Genomic DNA, 26745 nt, shown 5'->3' on the forward strand with positions numbered 1-26745 from the left:
CATGGGCTCATCTGCTCGTGTCCGTACAGATGAGGGAGGAGGAGGAGGGATGCCTGATGCGAAGGCAGAGGAATATAGACAACGTCTCTCTCATGCCTTCTTTCCTGAAGTCTATATTCAATCTGAAGGGCCGCTGCCAGTAAGTCGGACAATGTAGCGGGTCTGGGAGATCTTGCTAACTCGTCCATTATATGTTCTCGGAGACCTCAACTGAAAATGACGAATTGCTATTGTTCTGGACACCCCGTCTCGGTTGCCAATCTCTTGAAGGAGGAAATATAGGAGAGAACATCTGGTTGTCCTTGTCGTATGTCTAAGAGGTCTTCACAACCGGAAAACAATATCTCTTGCCTTTCGAAGTTCTGTTTGAGGAGATTCAAAAAAGCTCCGTAATCTTGAAGGGCAGGGTCTGCTCTAGTGACTAAAGGGGTAGCCCATGCCAAAGCGTTCCCTGACATGTTTGAGATGACAAACCCGACTCGGGCATGATCAGTGGTGAACGTATTTGGTTAAAAGGTGAAATACACGTTACAAGCGTCAAAGAACTCCTTCAACTGTTTTGGAGTACCATCAAATTTGCCTGAAGGGAGTGACATGGGAGGCAAGTCAGCCTGTCTGGGTTCTCCAACCGTAACCAACTGCTTCAATACTGTGTTCTCAGCCTTCAAATTCTGAACCTCTATTGAGAGGTTGCGTACCTCAGCAGAGAGGTTCTGAACAGCAGCTACCATCTCCTGTAATTGTTTGGCAGTAGCCATGATACCTTCTTGCCGTTGCAAACTGTCAGACCCCCGGGACTGCGATTCCCAAGATCCTGATCTCCCCTCCTCCTCTTCCTCCTTACCTGACAACCAAGAATCTGAGGTGGCCTCTACATGTGATCTCCTGGATAGGTAATCCATTTTCTTTCTTCTTTCCTTCTTTTTTCGTAGACAGTGGGCCTCATTAGGTGTTTGTAGGTAACCATGGCGCTATTAGCGCCATGGCTGCCTCCAAATCCTTACTGACTCCACCCTGGTGAATGGAGCTATTAATGCCCCATTCCAAGGTTGGCGGGGCGGTAATACCCCATTCACCTGGGCCCTTCCCCATTCCCATTTGAGCCCCTATAGGGCTCAATGGGAATGGGGAAGGCATTCATAACGGAACCTCAAATTGCGGAACCATTATTAGCACCAAAGTCCGTTTGCGGGTCCCGTCCTTAATGCCTGGTAAAACCAGGCGTTAAGGGAGGACCCGCAAAGGGAACTCGTAGTAGGGCGGTAAGGGATTAGTGGTACTGGTGCCCTTACCGGTACCGGTAATCCCTTATCGCCCGGGTCGTAATGAGGCCCAGTGTCACGCTCTCGGAGGGAAGCCACAGTGGTAGGCTATAGTACATCGTAACCAGTGGCACCTTCCCCGAAAAGGGACTATTGGGGAAAAAGCTGTATGGCACAAAAAAAAACAGGATGGATTCCGATGTAGTGAGGACTCAAGCACCAGAAGGAGAATGGAAGATGGGCTCCGCAGGCTCAAATATTCCACAGGTAAGTAGAAGAACAAGGTTTCCAGGATCAGAAGCAACGTTTGGGCAGTACCTCCAGGAGAGACGCAGAGGTGAAAGCCCACTCCCCAAAGGGAGAGAAATGGAGTACAGCGAGACGAGACTGCGAGAAAGCTTCAAACAGCACAGAGGGCAGGAGAAGAACAAGGTAGGTGAAAAAACGGACGAGAGAGAGAGCGAAGCGATGCGATGTCGATCGCTAAAGTAAACAGACTGCGGAGGGCGGTGGGGTACCGGAAGAAAGAACAGAGAGAGTGGCGAAACAGAAAGGGAAGTACCCAGCGTGGGTTTGAAAAGAGAGAAAACTAGCGCAGCAAACCAAAGACGCATCAGGCAGGGAAACAGAGACCCAGAACTGAAGCGGTATCAACACGTAGCACGCAGGGAGGGCGTAACAGATAAACCTCCCTGAACGCTAAGGCGAACAACTAGACCACTAAAGCCGGAATGGAAAGAACGTGGCGACACTGTTAATGGCTGCCGTGTAACCTGAATCGCGGCAATAGGCGCCATGAAGCTGGGTGTCTGACAGCCACCCCCACCGCGTTGATGACACCCACGATGTCCAACCAGATCCTCTCCCGTCCATCCCTGTCGGAGCGTGGTCGTCCGAAGAGGGCATCATAATGCCCCAGGACTTGCTCCACCAGGATGCCAACTTCTTTTGCAGTGAAGCTGGCAGCCCTCTGCCTCTCTGCCAGGGGGTCGCCATTGGTCCCAGATGGAGTTTGGCCCGACATGGCAACCCCCGAGGCAGGTGTGGGTGGGCAAATCAGTCCTGGAGCAGGGCTGTGCAGAAATGGAATACCAGTCGGGAGTCTTCTGTTCCAGCAGGGGTGGTCACAGCAACTGGACCCCTGGCAATGGCTGATTTGCAGGCACCAAATAGCAGGGCACTTTGCCAGCAGGCAGGTTGCAGCAGATGGCTCGTAGGAGGCTGCTCAGGGCTCTGGGGGGCAGGTAAATGGCCTTCTGGGCAGGAGCATGGTCTTCCGTGTGTTGTCGCGTGGACAGCTCAATGCAGAGTGATTCAGCACATGGAAAAAAAGCATGCAAGTGTGTAAATCGAGGAAAGGCCCTTAGCGTGTAAGCGCGTAAGTGACGTGACACACGCTGGTGTTTCCCTCGGCACCGGTTAAAGGTGAGCATGGGCCAGCAGTTTGCTGTATGTGCTTTTCGTGGAGACCGACACGTGTGTTTCTTCTTCTTGTGGTTTCACACGCAATGACTTCACAGCGGATAGAGTTCATACTTCTTCAAAATGGCGTATGTTTTTCTTTTTTTCCACGCAAGGAAGACGGTGAGTCGCGCATGCTATTTTTCCCACTGTGGTTCCCCCTGTGCATCGTGTACCCGTTTCCGAGGTCATAGTAGCCTGCGTGTTCCACGCGTACGTGTTTTTTGTGTCCCTGGGTGCTACAGCATACTGCAGGAGGTTTGTTTCACGCACTTGGGCTACCGGGGGTTGCGTGCACATTTTTATAGTATTTTTGGGGTGCCTGAGCGTTGCGTGACCGGTCATTTTACACCAGGGGTCCCAGACAGCCTTGCAGGAGCACAGGGGTGCATTTAACATCACGTTCCCTGCCCCCTTCACCCCAATTGCCCAGGACAATTGTTTTGTGCACCTCCCATTGGCATTAGCACATTCGTGCCATGGTTGGGAGGCCACCAAAGGTAAAGGGCGGCAAAGTTGAGCGTCCTCCCAGTGTTGTGTGCGTGGTCGGGCACGTGGCCGGGGTGACCAGGGAGTACAGGGAATCCAGGGTGGCCTGGGCGGCCGCAGAGGGGGAAGAGGCAGGGGTGCACCACAGGGGCAAGATGTCCAGCCACATGCTGGTTCAGCCATGCCACCACCCCCTGCGGCTCCGGGAGATGCAGCTGTTGCATCCGACCCAGGTGGCCATATGACCCGACAGTCAGTTACATCTGCTGTCACAGGGCCCACCAGTAGTGGAAGCTGCAGGTGCAACTGTGGCGACCCTCACCCAGGCTTGGGGTCGGCCAGCGCATGATGCGTTGGCACCTGAGGACTCCCAGGCAGAATTCCAGGTGGTCAGGAAGCACAAGCCACGTGTGACCAGGGTTACTGTGACCGAAGCACATGTATCTGGGGCAGTGGTGACATCTGCTGCCCCAAGCAGCCAGGTGGTGGTAACTGCATGAGCGGGTGCAGCCAACACCACCCCGACTGTGAGTCTTCCAGGCAGGACTGTGTCGGTCACAGACTGATGGTTCCTCATGTGTCCTGCTTAAAGTCCACTTCTCATCTGCTGTAGTGTCATTTGACTGACAAGATGCAATTGATGCATGCCGACACTGTCTGCCAATGCACAGTTCTCTGGTCAACCTTTCATTGCCATGCACTGATCCCTGCAATTCCCCAAAGGGTGGAGGGTTCACTGTATCCATGCAACCCAGTCCATGCACTTTGCACATGATGGCTGCACTTGTCCTTACACTGTTGTCATGTTAAGAGACTGACATCACTACGTACGTGTTAATGTTGGAAGTTGAGGCAGTACACATGTGCTGCACTGCACCACCCACTTCTGTACCATGTTCCACCCTTCAACATTCCTACGCAATGCTGCTATGTCAAAGTGACCTGGCATGTATGTTCCCATGTTCATCCCTTCACTGTATTGAAACAAACTAGCGTTGGTGCACCCTGTGACACATGTACTCTGTATTGGTGATGATTGTTGAGTGCTGCAAGTCAACATGCATATTACATGTGTCATGATGTGTTTGGTTTCACTTGCAGATGTGGCTATTTGGGTGTCCCGCCATGCTTATGCCACATGCCATCTCTTTGTTGCCATCTCTCATTTCTGCCTTGGATCTGTGCCTGCCAGAGGTTGTGTGTGATGCAGGTGATATGCAACATGCAGTACATGTGTAGGCTTCACATTTTACACACATCCATTTCTGCTTTCGGGATACCCTTGCATTGCAATGCCACTGGATGCATTTCGGAGTTTGAATTGTGTGTGACATGTCTGCTTCATGTGTTGGCTGTCGATGTTGTGATGTCTATGTGCGTGGTATGTGCTGCTGACATGTGTGCTCATGTTTCTTTTGTTTACATTACAGGTGATGAGGCACTGGAGGCAGAGGATGAGGATGTGATTCCAGACACGGTGGTGGGTTTACATCAACAACCTTGCACAAGTGGTGGTCGTGGGGTGGTAGACCACGAAAACCCATTGTTGATCCAGGCCATCGTGTCCAGGGCTGGCTATGAGTAAAGCTCTGATGAACTATCTGACTACAATTTTGAATTGGATGTGCATCATGACGTGTCATCGCCGGTGAGTGATCCTGCAGTGGATGATCTTCTGTCTGCGACACCTGCAGTAAGGGTATTACCCTCAAGGGGCCAGGCAGTGTTGGAATGTCTGCCTGTGGTGTTTATGGGTGCAGGTCACACTCCACACCAGTTAAACATGTTCCTGGGGCATCCGGTCGACGGAGGGATGCAGTCCTGCAGCCACAGGCAGTGCCAACCCAGCAAGGGTGTAATGCCCAGCAACGCGGTGGCCATGTGCCACCGGGGACCACTGAGTGGGAGCATGCCATGTATGCCATAGTAAAGCAACAGGGGGTAGCATTTGAGATGATGGCTCAAGGCATGGAAAGTGTGGCCCATTCCATCCTCCCCCATGAGACGCAGGTGGAGCTCCAGCAGCAGGCAATGCGGTCCACGTGCCGCTCACTCATGCTGGGCATGGCAGCCTCCGACAGGGCACGCTGGGCTGAAATGGTGGCTCTGCACGAAGCACTTGCTGCTCAGGCAGAGGCACACAGGGAGGCCCTGAGGGAAGAACACCAATCCCTGAGATCTACTCTGGGTGTGCTCATGATGACCCAGAGGACGCAGTCAGAAGAGAGTATGAAGCAGCTTGAAAACACCATCTCAGCTGAACTCCATGCAAGCCGAGAGGTGCTCCGTATGTCATGTGAGGCCATGCAGGCAGACTCTGTTATACACATTAGACCTTGCAGGAGGAAGCACGTGTATCACGTGATGTGCTGCATGCAGACCTACGTGCCATAGCCATGCAGGACCGGGCTTACCAGGCCCACATGCTTGCTGCCGTGGAGGGGCTTGCTGCAGATAGGCATGGTCAGGCAACTGTGGCACGTCCACCTTCTGATTTACATCCAGAGGGTGACGACGACGACAAATTATCTCTCACACAGGTCGGGCAGTGCAGGCGTTGAGCCCATGGAGGATTTCTTTTTTTTACTCTCAACATCAACACATGTGGGTGTTGAGGTGCACCCTATACCTCCCCCCTCCTGGTTGCCTCCCCCCACCCCTGTGTCGTATGTGGCCATTTTTATTTTTGTTTTCTATTATTGTTTGTCTATTGTGCATTCATGTGACAGTGTGGTGCTTTGTGGCATTTTTAAGCATCCACTGTGTGTTCCATCTGGGCCCATACAGGCTTATCTCATGTATGTGTTTGTGGCTTGGGATCCTGACACATATGCCACTCCTGCTTCCTCTTTCCATGGGCTCGCAAGGATGGCTCGGTGTGACAGCATCTTACACAGGGGCATTGTGCTTTCATCATATCTGTGGCCAGTCTGCAGTCCTACTTGTGTATACACCCCTAGTGGGGATTCCGAATGGTTTCTCCAATGCATGTCTGCACTTAATTTTGGTGAGTATTTTGTTGACTGTGCATTTCATCATGTTGCTTGTGATGTTTTTTATGATTTGCCTGTCTATGTTGTTTGGCTGTGAAACACACACTGATGATGGGAGGGGTCCGTGTGGTTACAATGTCACATTGGGACACTTGGGCTACAGTGATTGGTCACTGTCTGACATTGTCAATGTGGGGTACTCTGTACATGATATGTTCTGCTGTTCAATGGATGATCCTGTGTTGGGTTTGCTTTTGAGGTGTCAGGGGATTGGTGTGGTTTAACACACTGGGGGGTCCACGAGGGCAACATTCACATGTGCTGTGTACAGAACACTGAGGGTCACTTCATTTATTCAGTGCATGTCCCTACTGACACACACGCTTAGACAACGCACCCCCACACCAACAACAACATGCACACAGTGCACCCAGATTGCCTTCTCAGGCATGCTGTGTCCCTGCAGTGCAGGATCACTTTCAATTCCTTGATTGTGTACATGCATCACAGGGTTCTTTTGGTTGATTGTACTTATTTTTCATGATGCAAGGGGTTTCCCCAATGCACAGCACTCTCACTGTGCTGTCTGGTCGGAGGTGTGTTGCAGGGGACACACACGCGGCACACAGTGTTTCTATTGGCAATTTTCTATTGCCTGATGTCCATGGCAACAGGCATTTTGACTTTTGTTGCTTGTACCACTGGTGGCATGCATTTGTGGCATACTTTTTATGGGTGGGAGGTTTTGGTCAGTCATTTAATCAGATTCCATGTCAGGTGTAATTGTCTCGTACCTCTTTACATTTCTCCCGTGGCACTTCATGACGATTGTGTCATGTGTTGTGCATTTGGTTTGCTGTTTTGCCGTTGCATGCAGTATTTTCATGCCCTGTTTTGCAGGGGGTGGTGGGATATACACCTTGCATGTGTTCCTTTAGGTCACACGGGATTGGCTATGTTTAAGTGGCTAGGGATGCACACAATGTAGCACTTCCGTGGACACATTCTCAGGGTGGTAAGGTTGTGACAGTTGACTGTCCCTTTGTCATCATCGATTGTCACCTCGTATGTGCCAGGGCTGTGTGCACTCCGCAGGGGTGGGAGTTTAGGTGAAGAATGTGGCCACAAGCTGGGTACGGGCTGCCTCACCACGTGCCCTTTCCCCTCCCATGCACAGCGCCTGTGTGTGTGGTTGGGGATGTGGGGGCACCACCATGTCCACCGGTACGCCCCGCTGTGTTGCAAGGTTGTGTAGGTCACTAGCTGCCACAATGATCCTGCACACTACTGGGGTTGCATATAGTAGCTGCCTGCCAGAGCGGTCAAGGGAGCGGAAGCGTGATTTGAGCACTCTGAATGTGCGCTCCACTATGGCCCTGGTTGCAATATGGGCTGTGTTTATCTTACCTGGGGTATTGTGGTGGGGTTTTGTATTGGCGTCATCATGTAGGTGCTCAGAGGGTAGGCACTGTCCCCTGGGGTGGTGATAATGGTTGTCATTAGTTGGGTTGGTGTATTTGTCTGTGTGTGACATGCATGCATGTGCACAGGCATTTGTACTCACCAATGAGCCATGTGTTGTCATGCTTCCCAGCTTCCATGTCCCGGCTAAGGGCAGACATTCTGTATATGAAACTGTCATGGGTGGACCCTGGATAGTTTTCATAGACGGAGGTGATGATTACCTTGGCATCGCATACAACCTGCACGTTGATGAAATGCCAGTGCTTGCAGTTGCGGTAGATGTTCTCAGTGGCCCTAGGTGGACGTAGGGCCCCATTGGTGCAATCTATGTATATCAAGTCCTGGACCATGGCCTGCCTTTCTGTGGGTGCCCTCGGCATGTATATGTGCCTGTGGACTGAGGGGTTCACAGTCATGATTGCCAACGCCTGGTGTAGGCAGCGTGACTGGGTGGGCTGTGAGATGCCCCCGATTATGGCAGTTGTCTGCTGAAATGACCCAGTGGCCAAAAAATGCAGTACATTGAGCACCTTTTCCAAGGGGCACTGAGCCTTGGGAGCACAAGGTGGGTGATGTTAGGTCATCCTCCCACTCAGTGACCAGGTCTAGGATGATATGAGGTGGAAACCTATATCTGCCATAGACCTGGTCATCAGGCATCCCAAAAAGGCTGGTCCTGGGCATGAAAATTCAGGGCCTGGCTATTCTCCTCCTCCCACGATCACTGCTGTGAGAAATGGGACATTCATCGTAGCTGTATATGCTTGTTTGCGCACACTTTTATACTGCGCAGGGGTGCTTCCGCCTGCTTTCATGTGCGGACATATTTGTGCGTGTGCGTGTCTTTTGGCGTGCGCGGGTTTTCCCTATTCGATTCCATGAATACGTGTTGTTTGCAAGCTTGTGGGCGTTGCCTGTATTTCCCAGTGGTACTTCCCCCGGTACGCCCACATTTTCACGTGTTGTTCCCAATTCCGCGTGTTTTCTGCCCCCTTTTTAGGTGTGTGCACTAGAAGTTGTGCGCTTTTGCTGTGCGTGTTGTGCACAGCGTATGGAAAGTCACACTGACGTGTAAGTTACGCGCAGATTTGGCACAGCTCCCGGGAAAGACACGCGCAGAGCCTTCTGTGAATCGCTTGCGTGCGAATCGCACCCGTGCGCTGGCTTTTTCCTGCTTGCGCCACACATTTCGGCACACAATCATTCCATGAATTACCCAGTTAATGTGTAAACTATTATATTCTTCTTTCATTCTGTCACTTTTAAAACCATTTCTCCCATTAACAAAGCTGCATTAAAACTCCCACAATGCACACTGAAAACGAAAAGTGGATGTATGTTACTGAAGCATGCCAGTACATGGATTGAAAAATGACACAATCTAATGCATTTAAAACTATTCATTGCAGCACCATTTGAAGGAAACTTAATAAATGCATGTGTACATTTACAGCAGTGCTGTGTGTAATTTTTAATACATGAATGAAAGAAAATGGAAACGATTTCTCCAACATATTGCAATAACACTCACATACCAAGCATGCATGTGTGGGAAAGTTAATACAATTGCACACACTGGAATTATACTTTCTAATCTTTACATGCTTCTTGGTGTCTCCATTGTTCTCGGCATACTAGGACTTGCAGTACTCCGTTTTTGATACAAAGAGTGCAACAACAACTCTCACACTTTCAAGACTCCAGCCCCATAGGACATACTTATCATGGAACTACTGGCCCCAATATCAACGCTGCTGGTGCTCCCATGCCCACATTCCCATACAGTGCGATTGAAACTGCATACAAATAGAAACTAACATTTTCCACCACCTGACTTTCCAGGCCAACATTACCTGTAATGTCCTAGTGAGACTGGGAAGGTAGCTGCCAAACAATTATTAGGAATCTGGTGGCAACCCATCTGCAGCAATAGCAGTGTTATAACCATACTTTAATCACGTGCAATGTTACTAACTCTTCTTCCCAACAACTCCTCCTACAGTGTACCATAATGTTTTCTTGGATTACAATTATTTTGCCATTACCACACATACCCACTTATTTTCTTCTTTCCCAATTGTAGTGAAGAACAGTCTCCTGAAAGACAGCAACGTCTCCCCTAGAAGATAAGAACCCGGACGAAAACTACTCTTCACATCCTACAAAGTAAGTGCAGTAGTGTAGTAGTATTTTTTCTGTTACTCATAAGGTGCAGTGTAACTGTATAGTAGCCTACACAATTCTATCCAAACCAACAGAATTTACATCACTCTTAGTCATTGCACCTCAGCAGGTATAATCTTTCTATTCAAATCTGAACACCAGTATCTTAACACCCACTAGTACCATGCAAACATCATAATGTCCTTACTTATTCATGCACAGTACACTGTCATACGCACTGAAACAGGTCCCTCACATATCTATAAACACATCCACTATTATAACCTTCGCGACAAGAACTAACAGCCCATTGCACAATCACACAGCCCTCTATTTATGCCTGCCCTGATATTCATACACTCATTCACAATGCACGCAAATACACTGCACCACTTTCAAACCCACACTTTCCTTTTTTCTCCAACAGACAGAGCAAAATGCCTACCAGAAAGCAACTCCGTAGAAAACAATGAAAAAATAGACCAGTTAAAACTAAAAGCAAGCAAAATACTCATCCACCTCTAGCAGAATTCATAGCAAATGTTCAAACAAAACAGCTAATAGAGTCAATCAACAAATCTGAACCAGCAAGCAGTAAAAAAAACAATGGCCACTCTTCCAAAAGGTAAAAATAAAAATAAATGTATTAAGAAGAATACAACTACTAATAGCGCTAGCACTACATCTACCAATGTTAACGTAGCCACAGTTAATCATTCCAAAAAAATAATTTTACAAATATCTTTCCACCGTAGAGTACTTCACAATCTTATAAAAACAGCAGAGAAATCACGCTCAACCCTTAATAATTACAGCAGAAGACTAATCCTGGAAGTGCAATGCTCCTCAAAAGAAAATTGTTTATATTAATTTTAACCAGAATGAAACCAATAACAAAATGAATCAGTAAACTACAAAAAGTACTTCGAAACATGCACAATGTCAACAGAGATACCTTTGCAAACCTCTGTGCAGGTGAGTGGATTCAAACAAGCAGCACAGAACCATATTTCAATGAATAGGAATACAAACAAGAGCAGAAAAACCTAATTGTAACAGATACCATACATACAAGTGGCCGAGGGTATGAAATGGTAGACAACGCCATTATGGCACAAGAAGCCCTCATTGAAAAAATGTCCCCAACAAGCTTACAATCAACTCTCCATGCCACTGAACCAATCTGTCCAGTCTACAAATTGCCCTGCACCTCAATGTGTAACCTACAAAAGCAATCCTTTAAATCTTTACGCCAATTCCTCAATCACTATGTGAAAGTAAACAAGAAAATTTGAATGAAATCTTTGCAAACCACAGACTCCTGTCCAGTACGCAATTAGACTGGACTGCGAGGACATTCAATCGCTGCATTTCAGGACCTGCTTGGAAAAGCACCGTCCACCAGATCAAAATGTTAGCAACACACCATTGCACTCTACAGAATCCTATCTAGAGACTGTACTGTGCAAAAGGTCCTGCTTTAGAGCTGCACATTTTTTATAAAAGTCTCCTACATGGAACAGCCAAAGAACTTGTTGAAAAAATAGACCACATCCAAAGCAATATTTTGGAAGTGACTATCACTTAGAAAATCCAGTAACTTTAAAGAAGAGTAGCGAAAACCTTACAAATGCCAATCTTCTAATAAACATGTTCAAAAAAGAAATAGCAAAATTTAAAATCACATTTGCTGAAGTACCAAACTAAAAAAGTGAGAGATTGCAGAGATCAGCCAAGGCTGGGACGAGGCAGTCAATATTGTCCTTAATGGTTTTGGACGGGCAGGGGTCCACCTGTTGAGATGAGGTCTTCACAGACCGGACTTGTATAGTGACCTCATCGGGTGTGACGGGTAAGAGAGAGGAGAGGAAAAGTGGAAGCGTGTCCAAGGGACGCACTGGCATTAGTGTATGCTGTGGCTTGGAGGAAAGAGAGGAAAGTATGTCTTGGGTTTTTGTGATGAAGTGCGCTGCCAGGGCCGAGCAAAGGTCCTGGGTGTGTATGACAGAAGAAGAGGCTGCTGCAGGATTGGCCAGTTCCTTGCAGACTTTGAAAAGCTTGGCTGTGTTGTTTGATGCCGCGGATATGCAGGCTTGAATAAAGACTCTTCTGTTAGAGCGTATGCAGAGTCGATATTTCCTTTGAAGGAGGCGGCAGGCCAGTTTGACAGATGCTCCACCCGACGAATTCCATTTCCTCTCAGCTGCCCTATACTTGCGTTTAAGGGCAGCCAGATCGTAGTTGTACCAAGAGTTGCACTTTTTGGAAGGCTTCAGTCGGACACTCATGACAGAGGCAAAAGTATCAAGAGTGTTGGAGCTAGAGAGATTGAGGTTAGCGAGGGCTATGTCCGGGTGGGAGTCACCTGCAGGAATGAGAGGAGGAGAGTATGTGGAGGCAAAGGCAGCCGCTTTCACTTTTTTCATGGGTCTGGTGACTTTGAAGCCGAGTGGCCATGCTGGGTGTGTCGCTGTAAGAGGAGAGGAGTGTAAAGACTGGAGGCGGGTGTCTGTACTTCTGCTCTCTATATGGTAGAGGAGAGGCACAGAGGACCCCAGCCAAGATTCTCTATTCGGTAGCTATGGTAGAGCAATCAAGGACTAGCTTCTCAGGAGGTGATGCAGGCTGGTTCTTAAGTGCAGTGTAGTCCCCAAGCCACCACAAAGGAATGTCCACACACTGTATTAGTTAAACACAGTCTTTATATAATTAATATTCAAGGTTATGAACACTATCACAATAACTCACTTTGTGCTCAGAAAATCAACAATGGTAAATATATACAGTTCTAAAGTGGTACCACAAATATTATCAGATCCCATTAAAGTGCATCAACTATACTGTCAAAATGTCACACAGATCAATAAAGAGGAAACCAGCAGTAGAAAGAGGAAGGAAAGGAAGATGGTTGAACAATTGGCAGAATACTGGCCCCTACCACCTAGGCACAATTCTGAGTGGCGATCCCCCCACCTGGGCAACCTGTAAAGCAAAGATGTATCACCAGCCCAGTTCATGTATTGTTCTATGAGTCTCATTTCCCTCTACAATAGTTCTACAGCCCCAATGTACCTGGAATTGTAGCGTTCGTTGATGGGAAACGAAGTCGAACGTCCGACAGAGAACAGGGTGAACTACGGCGGTCAAGTGGCAGCTTCGTTCCTAGCGGTGCTCATCGACGACGGAGCGTTGTCGTCCTGCAAGGAAGAGGCGTGCGGGGCACCGCGGTGACGGTAGTTCTGGACCGCAAAGAGTTGCTGAAGAACTGTGGCCCAGCAAGGGCGTCGAGTCGTCGGCGTCTCTGTGGTCTTTAGGTGGCGGGAAACCCACCGGCGGATGCTCCTCGGCGCGTCGACGGTCAGGCCTTCAACAGCAGGATAAAGCGGGCGGCGACGCAGACGAGAGCTTCCTTGGCTCAAATTAAGTTCTGAGGCAAACGGGAGCACGGCGGCTCCAGTCGGCGATGGCGGTCGTCGACAGTGGCGGACAACAGTCTGGGCGTTTCTCTTTGGGATTCCACGGCAGTCCCCGTCTCCGGTCGGCAGCCTGTCGTAGGTCTGTCTACCAGGGAGCTTTGGCAAAGATCAGCTGGTGCACGATGTTCCCTCGTAGCTCGGGAAGAGGGCGCCTTACCAGGTCCTCTCTGGGTCAGTTCTTGGAGACACAGCAGCTTTCAGATTGTGAAGGAGAGCAACAGCAATTCTTCTCTTTCAGCAGGGCTTCAAGGTTAAGCTTCAGTTTCACTCCAGTTACTCTTCAGCTTCTGAACACGAATTCTAGCAGTGAGAGGCCCCCAGATATACTAGTTGATCTCCCATTCATTCTGCTGGGTCACACTCAGGCAACCAATCGGTCAGAAGGGCATTCATGCAGGCAGGCACCCAATCAGGTGCAGGTCCATTCACTCCTCTCCAGACACTCACAACAAGGTATGTGTATTGGGACAAGTACCCAGCCATTCAACACTCCACACTGCATTAATACCAGTTTCGGACAGGGCTGTCTCAGTCATTGTGTCAAACACCAGATACTAGACACCCACAACAGAGCATGCGTATTCGTCACACACTCCATTCACCAAGGTCCCACCCACAGGGTGTACCCACAACATACAGTCACTGGGAAGGCTCAAGCCAGTCTGGCCTGGACTTCACAACAACACCATATATGGAACTTCCACCCAACAGCCGGTCAGGGGAAGGGACAGAGTCAGGGCTTCCCAGGACTTTAGGAAAACAAGGTAATATGCAATAGAAAGCAAGAGGCCACATGGGCCATCTTGTTTCCTACCAGGAATCAACTTATTCCAATGGCAGGGCCTCGGTATCCCAAAATGGAGGATTCTCAGGGCACCTGTCATATTCAGCATGGAGCTGCCACCAGCCCATACCGTGCTCTGTGGGTCACACAGAGGTGCCCAAAAACATACAATAGGGGCACAGGGTTGTACCCCCAACCATTGGTGCCATAAGGGTATCCCATGGGTCTGTACACCAAACCAAAAGAGAGAGCTGCACCGCAGGAGTCCCACATGAACTCCTGCACAGAAAACATGACAGAACACACGATAAAAAGCAGTAAAGGACAAAGATACGGAGGCCCTGTCCCTCCAATGCATTTCCAGGATCACAAGTAGATCTTCATGTGTGGTGAGAGAAGAGAGTGGTCAGTCCAAGAAAGAGCGGTAGTGAGAGCGATAGAGAGAGGGATGTCAGTTGAGATGAGAGCATCCAAAGTGTGGCCTGTGGTGTGTGTGGAGCCAGAGGGTAGGATAGAGAGGCAAAGAGAGTCACATAGGTTGCAAAAAGGTTCTGAGGAGTCCGGGGAGTCCAGATGGATGTTGAGATCACCCATCAGGAAGAGTTGAGAGGAGGACGAATGTAGAGAGGAGGCCAGTTCAGCCCATTCAGAGAGGAGGAGAGTGGACTGTCCTGGTGGCCGATAGAATGTGGCCAAAAGGAGAGAAGATTTAGGAGAGAGTGAGAGCCTGCAGACTAGGCACCCCAAAGGAGGAGTAAACCTGAGTATGGATGATGGACACAGGTATCCATTCTGCGAAGATCAGTGCCGCTCCACCCCATGTCTTCTTCTGCCTAGGTGCAGAGAGGGTTTTGTATCCTTTGGTGAGGAGTGTGTTGAAGCTTGTGACAGAGCTATCCTTGAACCATGTCTCTGTGATGGCAAGCACGTCCAGGTCCATGAGTTCAAGGAGGTTTCAGATGTCAGACAAGTGTTTGACAGCAGAGTGAGTGTTGAGCGTGGCAATGTGGAGCAGCTTGCCATCTTTGAGGGTCTTCCGTGGTTGGTGTAGGGGACGGTGGTCCTGCCCCGGGTGGCAGAATGGCCAGAGGGCTAGTGGCCTGGAGCTGATTCAAGGGTAACAAGATGCCCACTTGAACACCTCAGCTTTGGAAGGTGATGTGTATTCTGGTCAGATGGGTGGAGACTGACAAATGGCAGGACAGGAACCTGGAGGGCTGGGCCTCTTCTTTGATCTCTTTGTGAGGGCACGTAACACCCTCTGCCAGACACAGCCACACAGCAGACAGCTGTCCTGGGCCCAGGCATCAAAGGAGCACATCCATTCAAAGTGAGTAGCTTCACACCAGGCTGCTGCATCCTAAAGGGCCTTTTTCATAGGGGGAAGGCAAAGAGGTGGGGTTAGAGTAGGCAGGAGTGCTCTGGTCAATGGAGGGAGACTTCCTTTATCTTATGTCTCTCTGTCCCTCTTTCTCCTTCCTGTCCCCTCCACTTCCTCAGGGGACACACACGCAGCACAAAGTGTTTCTATTGGCAATTTTCTATTGCCCGATGTGCATGGCAACAGGCATTTTGACTTTTGTTGCTTGTACCGCTGGTGGCATGCATTTGTGCCACAATTTTTATGGGTGGGAGATTTTGGTCAGTAATTTCATCAGATTCCATGTCAGGTGTAATTGTCTCGTGCATGTTTACCTTTCTCACGTGGCACTTCATGACGATTGTGTCATGTGTTGTGTATTTGGTTTGCTGTTTTTCCATTGCATGCCATGGCATGGTGTGGCGGACAGGGGTTATGGGGGTTGGGAGGGTTACGGTGACATACCAGTATTTTCATGCCCTGTTTTGCAGTGGGGTGGTGGGATATGCACCTTTCATGTGTTCCTTTTGGTCACACGGGATTGGTTATGTTTAAGTGGCTAGGGATGCACACAATGTAGCACTTCCGTGGACACATTCTCAGGTGGTAAGGTTGTGACAGTTGACTGTCCCTTTGTCATCATCGATTGTCACCTGGTATGTGCCAGGCCTGTGTGTACTCCGCAGGGGTGGGAATTTAGGTGAAGAAAGTGCAACAAGCTGGGTATGGGCTGCCTCGCCATGTGCCCTTTCCCCTCCCATGCGCAGCGCCTGTGCGTGTGGTTGGGGATGTGGGGGCACCACCATGTCCACCGGTACGCTCCACCGTGTTGCAACGTTGTGCAGGACACATGCTGCCACAATGATCCTGCACACTACTGGGGATGCATATAGTAGCTGCCCGCCAGAGCGGTCAAGGGAGCCGAAGCGTGACATGAGCACTCCGAATGTGCGCTCCACTATGGCCCTGGTTGCAATATGGGCTGCGTTGTATCTTACCTGGGGTGATGTGGTGGGGTTCCGTTTTGGCATAATCATGTAGGTGCTCAGAGGGTAGGCACTGTCCCCTGGGGTGGTGATAATGGTTGTCATTAGTTGGGTTGGTGTATTTGTCTGTGTGTGACATGCATGCATGTGCACAGGCATTTGTACTCACCAATGAGCCATGTGTTTCCATGCTTCCCAGCTTCTAGGTCCCGGCTGAGGGTGGACATTCTGTAAATGAAACTGTCATGGGTGGACCCTGGATAGTTTGCATAGACCATGAGTGCACAACTTACGGCCCGCGGGCCCGTTGAGGCCCGCCATGCCGTTTTGTCCGGCCCACCAGCAACAAAGACTTTCCTAATGGAGGGCGGCCCACAAGCAGCATCGGCCGCCCTCCATTTGCAAAGTCTTTGTTGTCTTCCGGGCCGGGCAAAACAATGGCCCTCATTGGTTCAGTGCACACGAACCACGCAGCTCCTACGAGCCATGTACTTCGTGTGTGCTGCACCAATAGAGTGCCAGCACTACGGCTGGCGTGGCCAATAAGGCTTGATGCCGGAAGGCATTTCAGCCTTGTCATGCCCACCCCAGCCGTAGTGCCAGAAGCCTCGCCAGCATTCCAGCATGTCTGGTAAGTACATGGTGGGGGGGCTGTATGTTTGTGTGTGTGTGTCTGTCTGTCTCGGGTCCGTCCTGACTTTGTTTTTTGTTTTTGTATGTATGTTGAGATGCGGAAGAGTGGGGTGTGTCAGGTGTGTATGGGTGTTTGTATTTGTATGTCTGCAGTGTATGTTGAGATGCGGGGGTGTGGGGGCGTCAGGTCTGCTTGAATGTGTTTGTGTGCAAGTGCAGTGTGTGTTGGGATGCGCGGGGGTGGGGTGTCGGGTCTGCCTGAATGTGTTTGTGTGCAAGTGCAGTATGTGTTGAAATGCGGAGGGGGTGTGTGTGTCGGGTCTGCCTGAATGTGTTTGTGTGCAAGTGCAGTGTGTGTTGAGATGCGGAGGGGGTGGGGGGTGTGTCGGGTCTGCCTGAATGTGTTTGTGTGCAAGTGCAGTGTGTGTTGAGATGCAGAGGGGGGTGTCGGGTCTACCTAAATGTCTTTGTGTGCAAGTGCAGTGTGTGTTGAGATGCAGAGGGGGGGGTGTGTCGGGTCTGCCAGAATGTGTTTGTGTGTCAAGTGCAGTGTGTGGTGAGATGCGGGGGTGGAGTGTATGTCGGTCTGCCTGAATGTGTTTGTGTGCAAGTTCAGTGTATGTTGAGATGCAGTGGTGGGGTGTGTGTCGGGTCTGCCTGAATGTGTTTGTGTGCAAGTTCAGTGAATATTGAGATGCTGGGGGGGAGGGGGTGTCGGGTCTCCCTTAATGTTTGTTGTTGTGTGAAAGTGCATGTTGAGATGCGGGTGTGGGGTGTGTGTCAGGTCTGCCTGAATGTTTGTTTTTGTGTGCAAGTTCAGTTTATGTTGAGATGCGGGGTGGGGTGAGTGTCGGGTCTGCCTGAATGTGTCTGTGTGCAAGTGCAGTGTATGTTGAGATGCTGGGGGGGTGGGGGGGTCGGGTCTGCCTGAATGTTTGTTGTTGTTGTGTGCACGTTCAGTGTATGTTGAGATGCGGGGTGGGTTGACCGGGTCTGTATGCGTGCATGCTTGTGAGTTTGTTTGGTGAGTTAGGGGGTGGGGGGTTCAGGTCTGTATGGATGCATGGTGTATGCTTGTGAGTTTGTATGGTGAGTTGGGGGTGGGGGTCTGTATGGGTGCATGGTGTATGCTTGTGAGTTTGTGTGCTGAGTTGGGGCGGTGGGGGTTCGGGTCTGTATGAATATGTATGCATGGTGCATGCTTGGTGGCATGGGGCATAGTGTTTGGTTGAGGGGTGGGGGCCATGGGGCATAGTGTTTGTTTGAGGGGGGGGTGTCTTGGGGCATAGTGTTTGCTTGAGGGGTGGGTGTCTTGGGGCATAGTGTTTGCTTGAGGGGTGGGTTTGCTTGAGGGGTGGGTGTCTTGGGGCATAGTGTTTGCTTGAGGGGTGGGTGTCTTAGGGCATAGTGTTTGCTTGAGGGGTGGGTGTCTTGGGGCATTGTGTTTGCATGAGGGGTGGGTGTCTTGGGGCATAGTGTTTGTATTGTCCTGGGCAATTGGGGGTCAAAGGGGTAGGGTACTAGATGGAATTCGTACCCTAGTGCTCTAACAAGGCTGTCTGTGACCCCTGGGGGAAGATGACGGGTCACGCAATGCACAGGCAGCCCAAAAACAAAAATAAACCTGCACGCAACCCCTCGTAGACCACGTGCGTGGAAAAATGAACCCGCACTACGCTGTGGCACCCAGAAACACAAAAATAAGCGTATGCGTGATACACGTAGCCTACAATGACCTCTGAAGGGGTACGCGACACACGGGGCAAGAACTCACCGTCTGCCTGGAAAAAGAACGTGAAAAATACGCGCGTGTGCGCGTTGGCAACACCCCCGCCAAAAGAAGAATTGTACGCTGTCTGAGGAGACAGGACAAAAGGAGAAGTGAACACTGTTTGAGGAAACAGGCCCAAAAAAAGTAGAAAAATAAAAGCTGTCAGAGGTAACAGGGAGTACGAACTTGAAACGCTGTGAAGTAATCGCGTGTGAACCGACAAGAAGTACAGAATCCACCCACTCGCTCTCCACAAAAAGCACGTACAAGGAAATGGCGTCCTACACGTACCTTTTAAACCGGCCCACACGTACACGTCACTTACGCAAGTATGCGTCCTTTCCTCCAATTACACGCGCTGACACTAGGACGTGCAGCTTTTCCACGTGTGCTCTGTCATCACGTGCTATGAGGGAAACACCCGCGCGTGTCATGTCACAGATGCGCTTACACGCTAAGGGCCTTTGGTCCAATGAAATTGCGTACGTGCGCTGACGCGCTTATGTGCTAAGGGCCTTTCCTCGATTTACACGCTGACGTGCAAGATTTTCACGTGCCAAATCACTCCGTATCAAGCTGGCCATGCGTTCACACACAGAAGACCACGCTCCTGCCCAGAAGGCCGAATTACTGCCCCCCAGAGCCCCGAGCACGCTCCCACCTGCCATCTGCTGCTGCCTGATTGCCTGCTGCCCACGTGCCCTGCCATTGGCTGCCTGCACATCAGCCCGGGGTGCTGTTGCTGTGACCACCCCTGCTGGAACCAAATACTCCCGACTGGATTTCCATCGCTCCACAGCCCAGCCCCAGGACCCAGTTGCCCACCCACTCCTGCCTCTGGGGTTGCCATGTCCAGCACTAAACCATCTGGCAGCACTGGCAACCCCCAGCCAGAGAGGCAGAGGGCCACCAGCTTCACTGCCACCGAAGTTGGTGTCCTGGTGGAGCAAGTCCTGGGGCAGTATGAGGCCCTCTTCGGAACAAGACGCGTCAACAAGGAAGGACGGGAGAGGATCTGGGATGACGCAGTGGTTGCCATCAACGCGGAGGGGGTGGCAACCCGCAACTACCAAAATGTCAAGAAGTGCTGGGAGGACTTCAGGTCCAGGACCCTCAATAATGCCCGGTGCCTCACGGAGGGGGACCGGGTCAGCCTGAGCAACATCCGGATGAGGGTCCTGGAACGCGTAGGCCCAGCGCTCCACGCCCAGATCCTTCGGAGGCAGACCCGTCTGGAGTTGAGCGGTAAGTGGCCAAGCATTGCTGTGTGAGACAGGGCATGTTGCAGTGTGCTGGTAGTCTGATACTTGCCTGTATGTGTGACATAGGCCATGTATGGATGTGTGTGTGCAGGGACATCATGGTCATGCATGTGGGACCAGTTATGCGTGAACCACATGGTAGGTGCATGTGTTTTAATGCAACATGGGGACCTCTATGCAGAATCCACACCTGAAAGTATGCCAGTCTCTGTTCCTGGACATGGAGGGGGGGTGAGGAATGGGTGCTGATGTCATATACATGTATGGTACACGTGTGTGTGTGTGTGTGCGCCAGAGAAGTGTGTGTTTGACTTTGAAACGCCATGGATGCATGTGACTTTGAAGGCAACATCTTGGTTTACAGGGGCCCTTGTACATGGGTGTTGATGTTGATTGCAGGCGCCGGGAGTGTTTCTGCATGTGTGTTGCATTCATTGACCCATGTGTTGTGGAAGGACAGGATGTAAGTGACATTTCACAGTGCCACTCATGTGTTATTGCTTCCTGTCTAGGGTATTTTGTGCTGTACCCTGATGCTTGTGTTCTATGTATCCCATTCGCAGCGTCAAGTGAAGAAGAGGGCGGAGACGGCGCTGTGGAGCCAAGTGGCGGGGATGCCTCCACCGGGCGGCGACGCAAGGCCCAGCCACCCTCCCAGGAATTACCATCATCCAGGAGCGAGGGGGCTGGTGCCGCGTCTGCCACAACGGCTGTGGTGGAAGGGCCGGGTGAGCCCCCACAGGGGATTCCAATGGCGGAAGACGGTGTGGAGACATCCAGGTTGGTGGTCTCCACAGAGGAGGAGGAGCCAGCTACTGAGCCACACATTGGGCCTGGTGGGGGTAGTACCACTGGTGCAAGTGGTGCAGTCCAGGGCCAGGGTCAGGAGGCAGCACAGGTCACCGCGGAGGGGCCTGTGCATGTCGCTGTCCTTGACCCTGTGACTGCACCATCATGCACCAGCAGGGAGGCCCTGTCCCAGGCCCGTCCGCAGGTAGGGGAGTGTGCCATATCACCTGCCTCTCCACGGGGAGGGGTCCCATGACCGTATGGGATCCGTCCTGGTGGGTGTCGCGTTGCGCACGCATGACATTCGTGATGACGTGCGTTGTTCCTGGGTGGAGAACGAAGAGCAGCGTCGTGATGTGGCACTGCTGGGAGGGGCCCTGGTCGGTGGGTTCCTACATGTGACGCGCACTCTGGCGGACCTCTCCTCCTCTGTGGAGGCTATGCGCCGGTCGTTCTCCACACCGTCTTCCGGCCCAGATTCCACCAGGGCACCCTGTGGACCTGGCCTGATCAACACAGCCAGCTTGGTGGAGATCCCATCCCTGACACAGTCGGGAGTTGGCGGTCCAGCAGGGGTGGACACCACAACTGGACACCAGCAGATGGAGGATGTGCAGGCACCATCGGACAGGGCACATGGACAGCAGCAGCAGGAGCAGGCTGTAGGTGGGAGCAATGATGGCTCGGGGCCATCAACATCGGAGGGGCAGGCATCGGCCATAGGGCAGGCGGACCCAGGAATGGGAGTGTCTTCCGTGTGGCTGCGGTTGGGCCAGCAGATAGGTGCGGAGCGGCGGCGGGCGGAAGAGGCGCGGCTCACGATTGGTCAGAGCGGAGAACTCCATGCATAGGGCCCTGAGGTGGGGCGAGTGCCTCGAGGCCATTCGCAGGGACCTGGAGGTCCAGATGTCATCGTCCCTGCGAACCCTCAGAGCCATGGAAGAGGAACGCCTCCGGGACATCGAGCAGGAGTTCGATGATGCCCTGGCCCGGGACATAAACAAGTGAGCCATTGGACTTGCCCGCTGCCCTTGTAAATAGTTAGTTAGTTAGTATTAGGTTTCCTTTAATTTTTTCTTTATTTTGGACAGCTTGGACAATGCACCACATTTTTGTATATAGTTTTTTTATTAGGTAGTAGTTTTTGGTAGGTTTCATTTCTTAAGTTGGGCTCATGGACCCTGGATTCTTCAATTGTACATAGTTCTACATTGGATTCATCTTTTTTAATATTGTTTTGGTGTTCACCATGGAGCAATGGTTTTTACTTTTTATTTTCCCTTGGATTTGCTTTTTTGGACTGTGACTTTGGACAACATTTCTTTTTGGATTTCTTTTGCTTATGTTTTCTTGATTTTCATTATTTATCGGACATGGACCATTTATTTTGTTATTCCCATTGTTGTGTGTTTAATTTGATTTACGTTCATGTTATCTTTAATATATATTTTTTTATACTTGCATTTGTGGTATTATCTCATTGGTTTCATGCATGTCATGATATGGGTTTTGACATTCACTTGCACCCATTGTGTGTGTGTGACGGCCATGTGTTCATTTACATACTTGCCATTGGGGTTGTATCATGTAATTGGCATTTCTATGTGGGTGGATGCAATACTTGGGTGGGTCTTTAGCCTGTGGAGGCTGGCCATAAGGGCCTGGGATCTAGATTGTGATGACGTGTTGGCTGGGGGACATGTGTTGGGGCCTGCTGGCAGGTGCCCTGCACTGCTGGGGGGTGGGAGTGCAAGGGGACATGAGTGGGGGCCTGCTGGCAGGTGCCCTGCACTGCTGGGGGATGGGGGTGCAAGGGGACATGAGTGGGACATGTGTGGGGGCCTGCTGGCAGGCGCCCTGCACTGCTGGGGGGTGGGGGTGCAAGGGGACATGATTGGGACATGATTGGGGGCCTGCTGGCAGGTGCCCTGCACTGCTGGGGGGTGGGGGTGCAAGGGGACATGAGTGGGGGCCTGCTGGCAGGTGCCCTGCACTGCTGGGGGGTGGGGGTGCAAGGGGACATGAGTGGGGGCCTGCTGGCAGGTGCCCCTCAATGCTGGGGGGTGGGGGTGCAAGGGGACATAAGTGGGACATGAGTGGGGGCCTGCTGGCAAGTGCCCCTGACTGCTGGGGGGGTGGGGTGCTGGGGGACATGAGTGGGGGCCTGCTGGCAGGTGCCCTGCACTGCTTGGGGGGTGGGAGTGCAAGGGGACATGAGTGGGACATGAGTGGGGGCCTGCTGGCACGTGCCCTGCACTGCTAGGGGGTGGGGGTGCAAGGGGGTAATGCGTTGGTGATCACTAGTGCAAGGTGACATGTGGCTTGGCTGGGGGGGCATGCCCATGGTGGATGGGTTGCCTGCGGGACATGACCAGGGGTGCAGGGTAGTGCCCTGTGGTGTGGGCTGCCTGCAGGGGCCGTGGAGGGTGTAGAGGGAACACCTGGGAGGACCCACACTGGTAATTCACATGTAGGACTCCCCTGCACCCCGAAATACACATACCCCACTCGCACAGGGCCTATCGCGTGTGAAACTTCACGCGCACCCCAGTAATACACGTACCCTGCTGAAATCGCATGTGGAATTTACCGCGCACCCCAGAAATACACGTACCCTGCTGAAATCGTGTGTTAAACTTCCCCGCTCCCCAGAAATACACGTACCCTGCTGAAATCACGTGTGGAACTTCCCACGCACCCCAGAAATACACGTACCCTGCTGAAATCGCGTGTTAAACGTCCCCACACACCAGAAATACACGTACCCTGCTGAAATCGCGTGTGGAACTTCCCGCACACCCCAGTAATACACGTACCCTGCTGAAATCGAGTGTTAAACTTCCCCGCACCCCAGAAATACACGTACCCTGCTGAAATCGCGTGTTAAACTTCCCCTCACCCCAGAAATACACATACCCTGCTGAAATCGCATGTGGAACTTCCCGCGCACCCCAGTAATACACGTACCCTGCTGAAATTGCGTGTGGAACTTCCCACGCACCACAGAAATACACGTACCCTGCTGAAATCGGGTGTTAAACTTCCCCGCTCCCCAGAAATACACGTACCCTGCTGAAATCGCGTGTGGAACTTCCCACGCACCCCAGAAATACACGTACCCTGCTGAAATCGCGTGTTAAACATCCCCGCACCCCAGAAATACACGTACCCTGCTGAAATCGCGTGTGGAACTTCCCGCGCACCCCAGTAATACACGTACCCTGCTGAAATTGCGTGTTAAACTTCCCCGCACCCCAGAAATACACGTACCCTGCTGAAATCGCGTGTTAAACTTCCCCTCACCCCAGAAATACACGTACCCTGCTGAAATCGCGTGTGGAACTTCCCGCGCACCCCAGTAATACACGTACCCTGCTGAAATTGCGTGTTAAACGTCCCCGCACCCCAGAAATACACGTACCCTGCTGAAATCGCGTGTGGAACTTCCCGCGCACCCCAGTAATATACGTACCCTGCTGAAATCGCGTGTTAAACTTCACTGCACCCCGGAAATACACGTACCCTGCTGAAATCGCATGTGGAACTTCCCGCGCACCCCAGTAATACACATACCCTGCTGAAATCGCGTGTTAAACTTCCCCGCACCACAGAAATACACATACCCTGCTGAAATCGCGTGTGGAACTTCCCGCGCACCCCAGTAATGCACGTTCCCCGCTTGGCGTTTGCTGTTTGGCAGCCCTGTATACTGGTCCAGGGTTAGCGCAGCCCTTTGCGCTGAATTGGGAATTTTGATGGCTTTTCTTTGCACGAGGGCGTTCTTGGGGGCGTAACTGGCACTGCTGCAGGGTCGCTGCGCCACTCTGCGCCACGGCTGGTTTTGGAGGCTAAAATCCATGAATACGCTGCACGCGGAAATCGATTTTAGCGCACGCGGCTGGCGCAGACATTCGCACACGCACACTGTGCGCCAGCCGCGTGCGCCACTTTTGTGCGAAATTCTATGAATTACCCTGACAGTATTTTCATTGCATTTTTAAAAAATGTGTCTGTTAGTTTAACAACACCTCGTCCAATATAACAACAAAGGAATTAAGGAAATCACGTGGAGGGTCAGGCAAGTTGTGAAAACTCAAATGACAGAGTGACATTATTGAAACATGAAATAAAGGAAAAGCAGCGTAGTGACAAGACAATACAAAACATTACACAGAGAAGATGGGCAGCTATACACACTACCTAAATATGTCGCAGTCCTGTGAGAATGCTTCCATTTTATAATGCCAGCTAGATAAGCATAACTCACTCTTTGTACTGCAGCCTTGCTTTTGTTTTTATTTCTCTGAATAGCACCTGCCATGCAAGCTACAGAAATCAACTAGGTTTTACTTACATAGCCATGAAGACTTGTTTGCCTTAGCTGCGTGTTGATCCCTTGCTGCTAAATTGCCAAACCACTCTGCTCCTCACCTGTTGTTAGCACCCTCTCGTTTGTATCACTGCTTCTTTCAGGTTGTACTTCCCCATATGGCTGGTAAAACGTTCTGATGTTTCCCGAAGCTAGGTCTGCACTCAGCAAATATCCTAATAATATTAATATAATAATACGCTATTCCTGACTGAAAGAAATATAAAAGTTACATTCAAAAGTGTGATGCACAGTCAGACACCCCTAAAAGCATTGTAAAACAATAATACGATCTTACAATAAACTAAACACGAACCTGTAATCAAAATTGTTCTCCTAAAATACAATACAGAGATTAACTCTCTATAATGTACAGTTACATTACATGTAACAGCTCTATGTGAACACACACAAGGAAAACACACAGCAAATAGAAACATTATGTAGGAAATCACACACAAATGCGCACGCGCGCACACACACACGCACACACACACACACACACACACACACCCTCCCCCCCTCCCCCCGCTCCCCAAGGTTGCCCCACTATTCCAAGATGGTGCCCATCAAAATACTTCTTCAGTTAAGATGCAATGACCCAATGAAATCACCTGATTGTTATGATTTGGGAGCCTCATTCTTACATTATTAAACCATAGTAACAGTGACAGCCATTTACAAAAACAAACAACAAACTATTAATTTACCAAGCAGCATTAATAACAATAGTAGCAAAAACCATGTAAGGCGGCAGAAAAGTGGAAAAAACACCCTGGAAACAAAAGATGTTCTTAAAAGCTTCACTCTTGTGCCAACTTAAGACATTGCTCCTGGCTTCCACAAATTAGACAAGTCTATAACTGAGCTTTCACTAGGATGCCCTCACCAGCCATTTTCAGGGAGATTCTATTCGTCTCCTCTGTTGTAGGTCTCCCTCTTTAACTTTAGCAGATGCTCTATCTTTAGGAAGGAGAACGTCCTTTTAGTTTTTGGCCTAAGAGTTTGTGAGTGTATAGCCATGCATCACCGAGCAACCTGCTTCCTTTACACACACATGAGCGTACATATAAATGGAGCACATAGATGAGAACAAATCAAAGCTCTCGGCAAAGGTGACAATGGGTGCACTTAAAGGTACCATTCTACATCTCTCCCTGCAACTAGCTTTCACAAAATGGACGATTCGCACAGTCATGCACTCAATCATCCCCCATAAAGTAAGGTGATGAGCTCTAGGGTCACTCGATCTACGGATAGTACGTTCGATCCGTTCTCTATATCCTACACGTGCAATATGCCCTCTTTCAGAATCTTTGGCAAAAAAAGCCCACATCTAAACTCCAAGTTATATCCAAATTCCTCACTTGAAATGGGGAACTCTGCCCCCCAACTGCCCCCGCCCCCCCGCCCCCCGCCCGCCCCACATTAGTACTCGTGCACATCATCAGATTAAGTAATTCGACAAGCTATGCTGGTTTGA

This window comes from Ambystoma mexicanum, chromosome 1p (assembly GCF_040938575.1).
Source record: "Ambystoma mexicanum isolate Mex_15411 chromosome 1p, UKY_AmexF1_1, whole genome shotgun sequence".
NCBI classification, from domain to species: Eukaryota; Metazoa; Chordata; class Amphibia; order Caudata; family Ambystomatidae; genus Ambystoma; species Ambystoma mexicanum.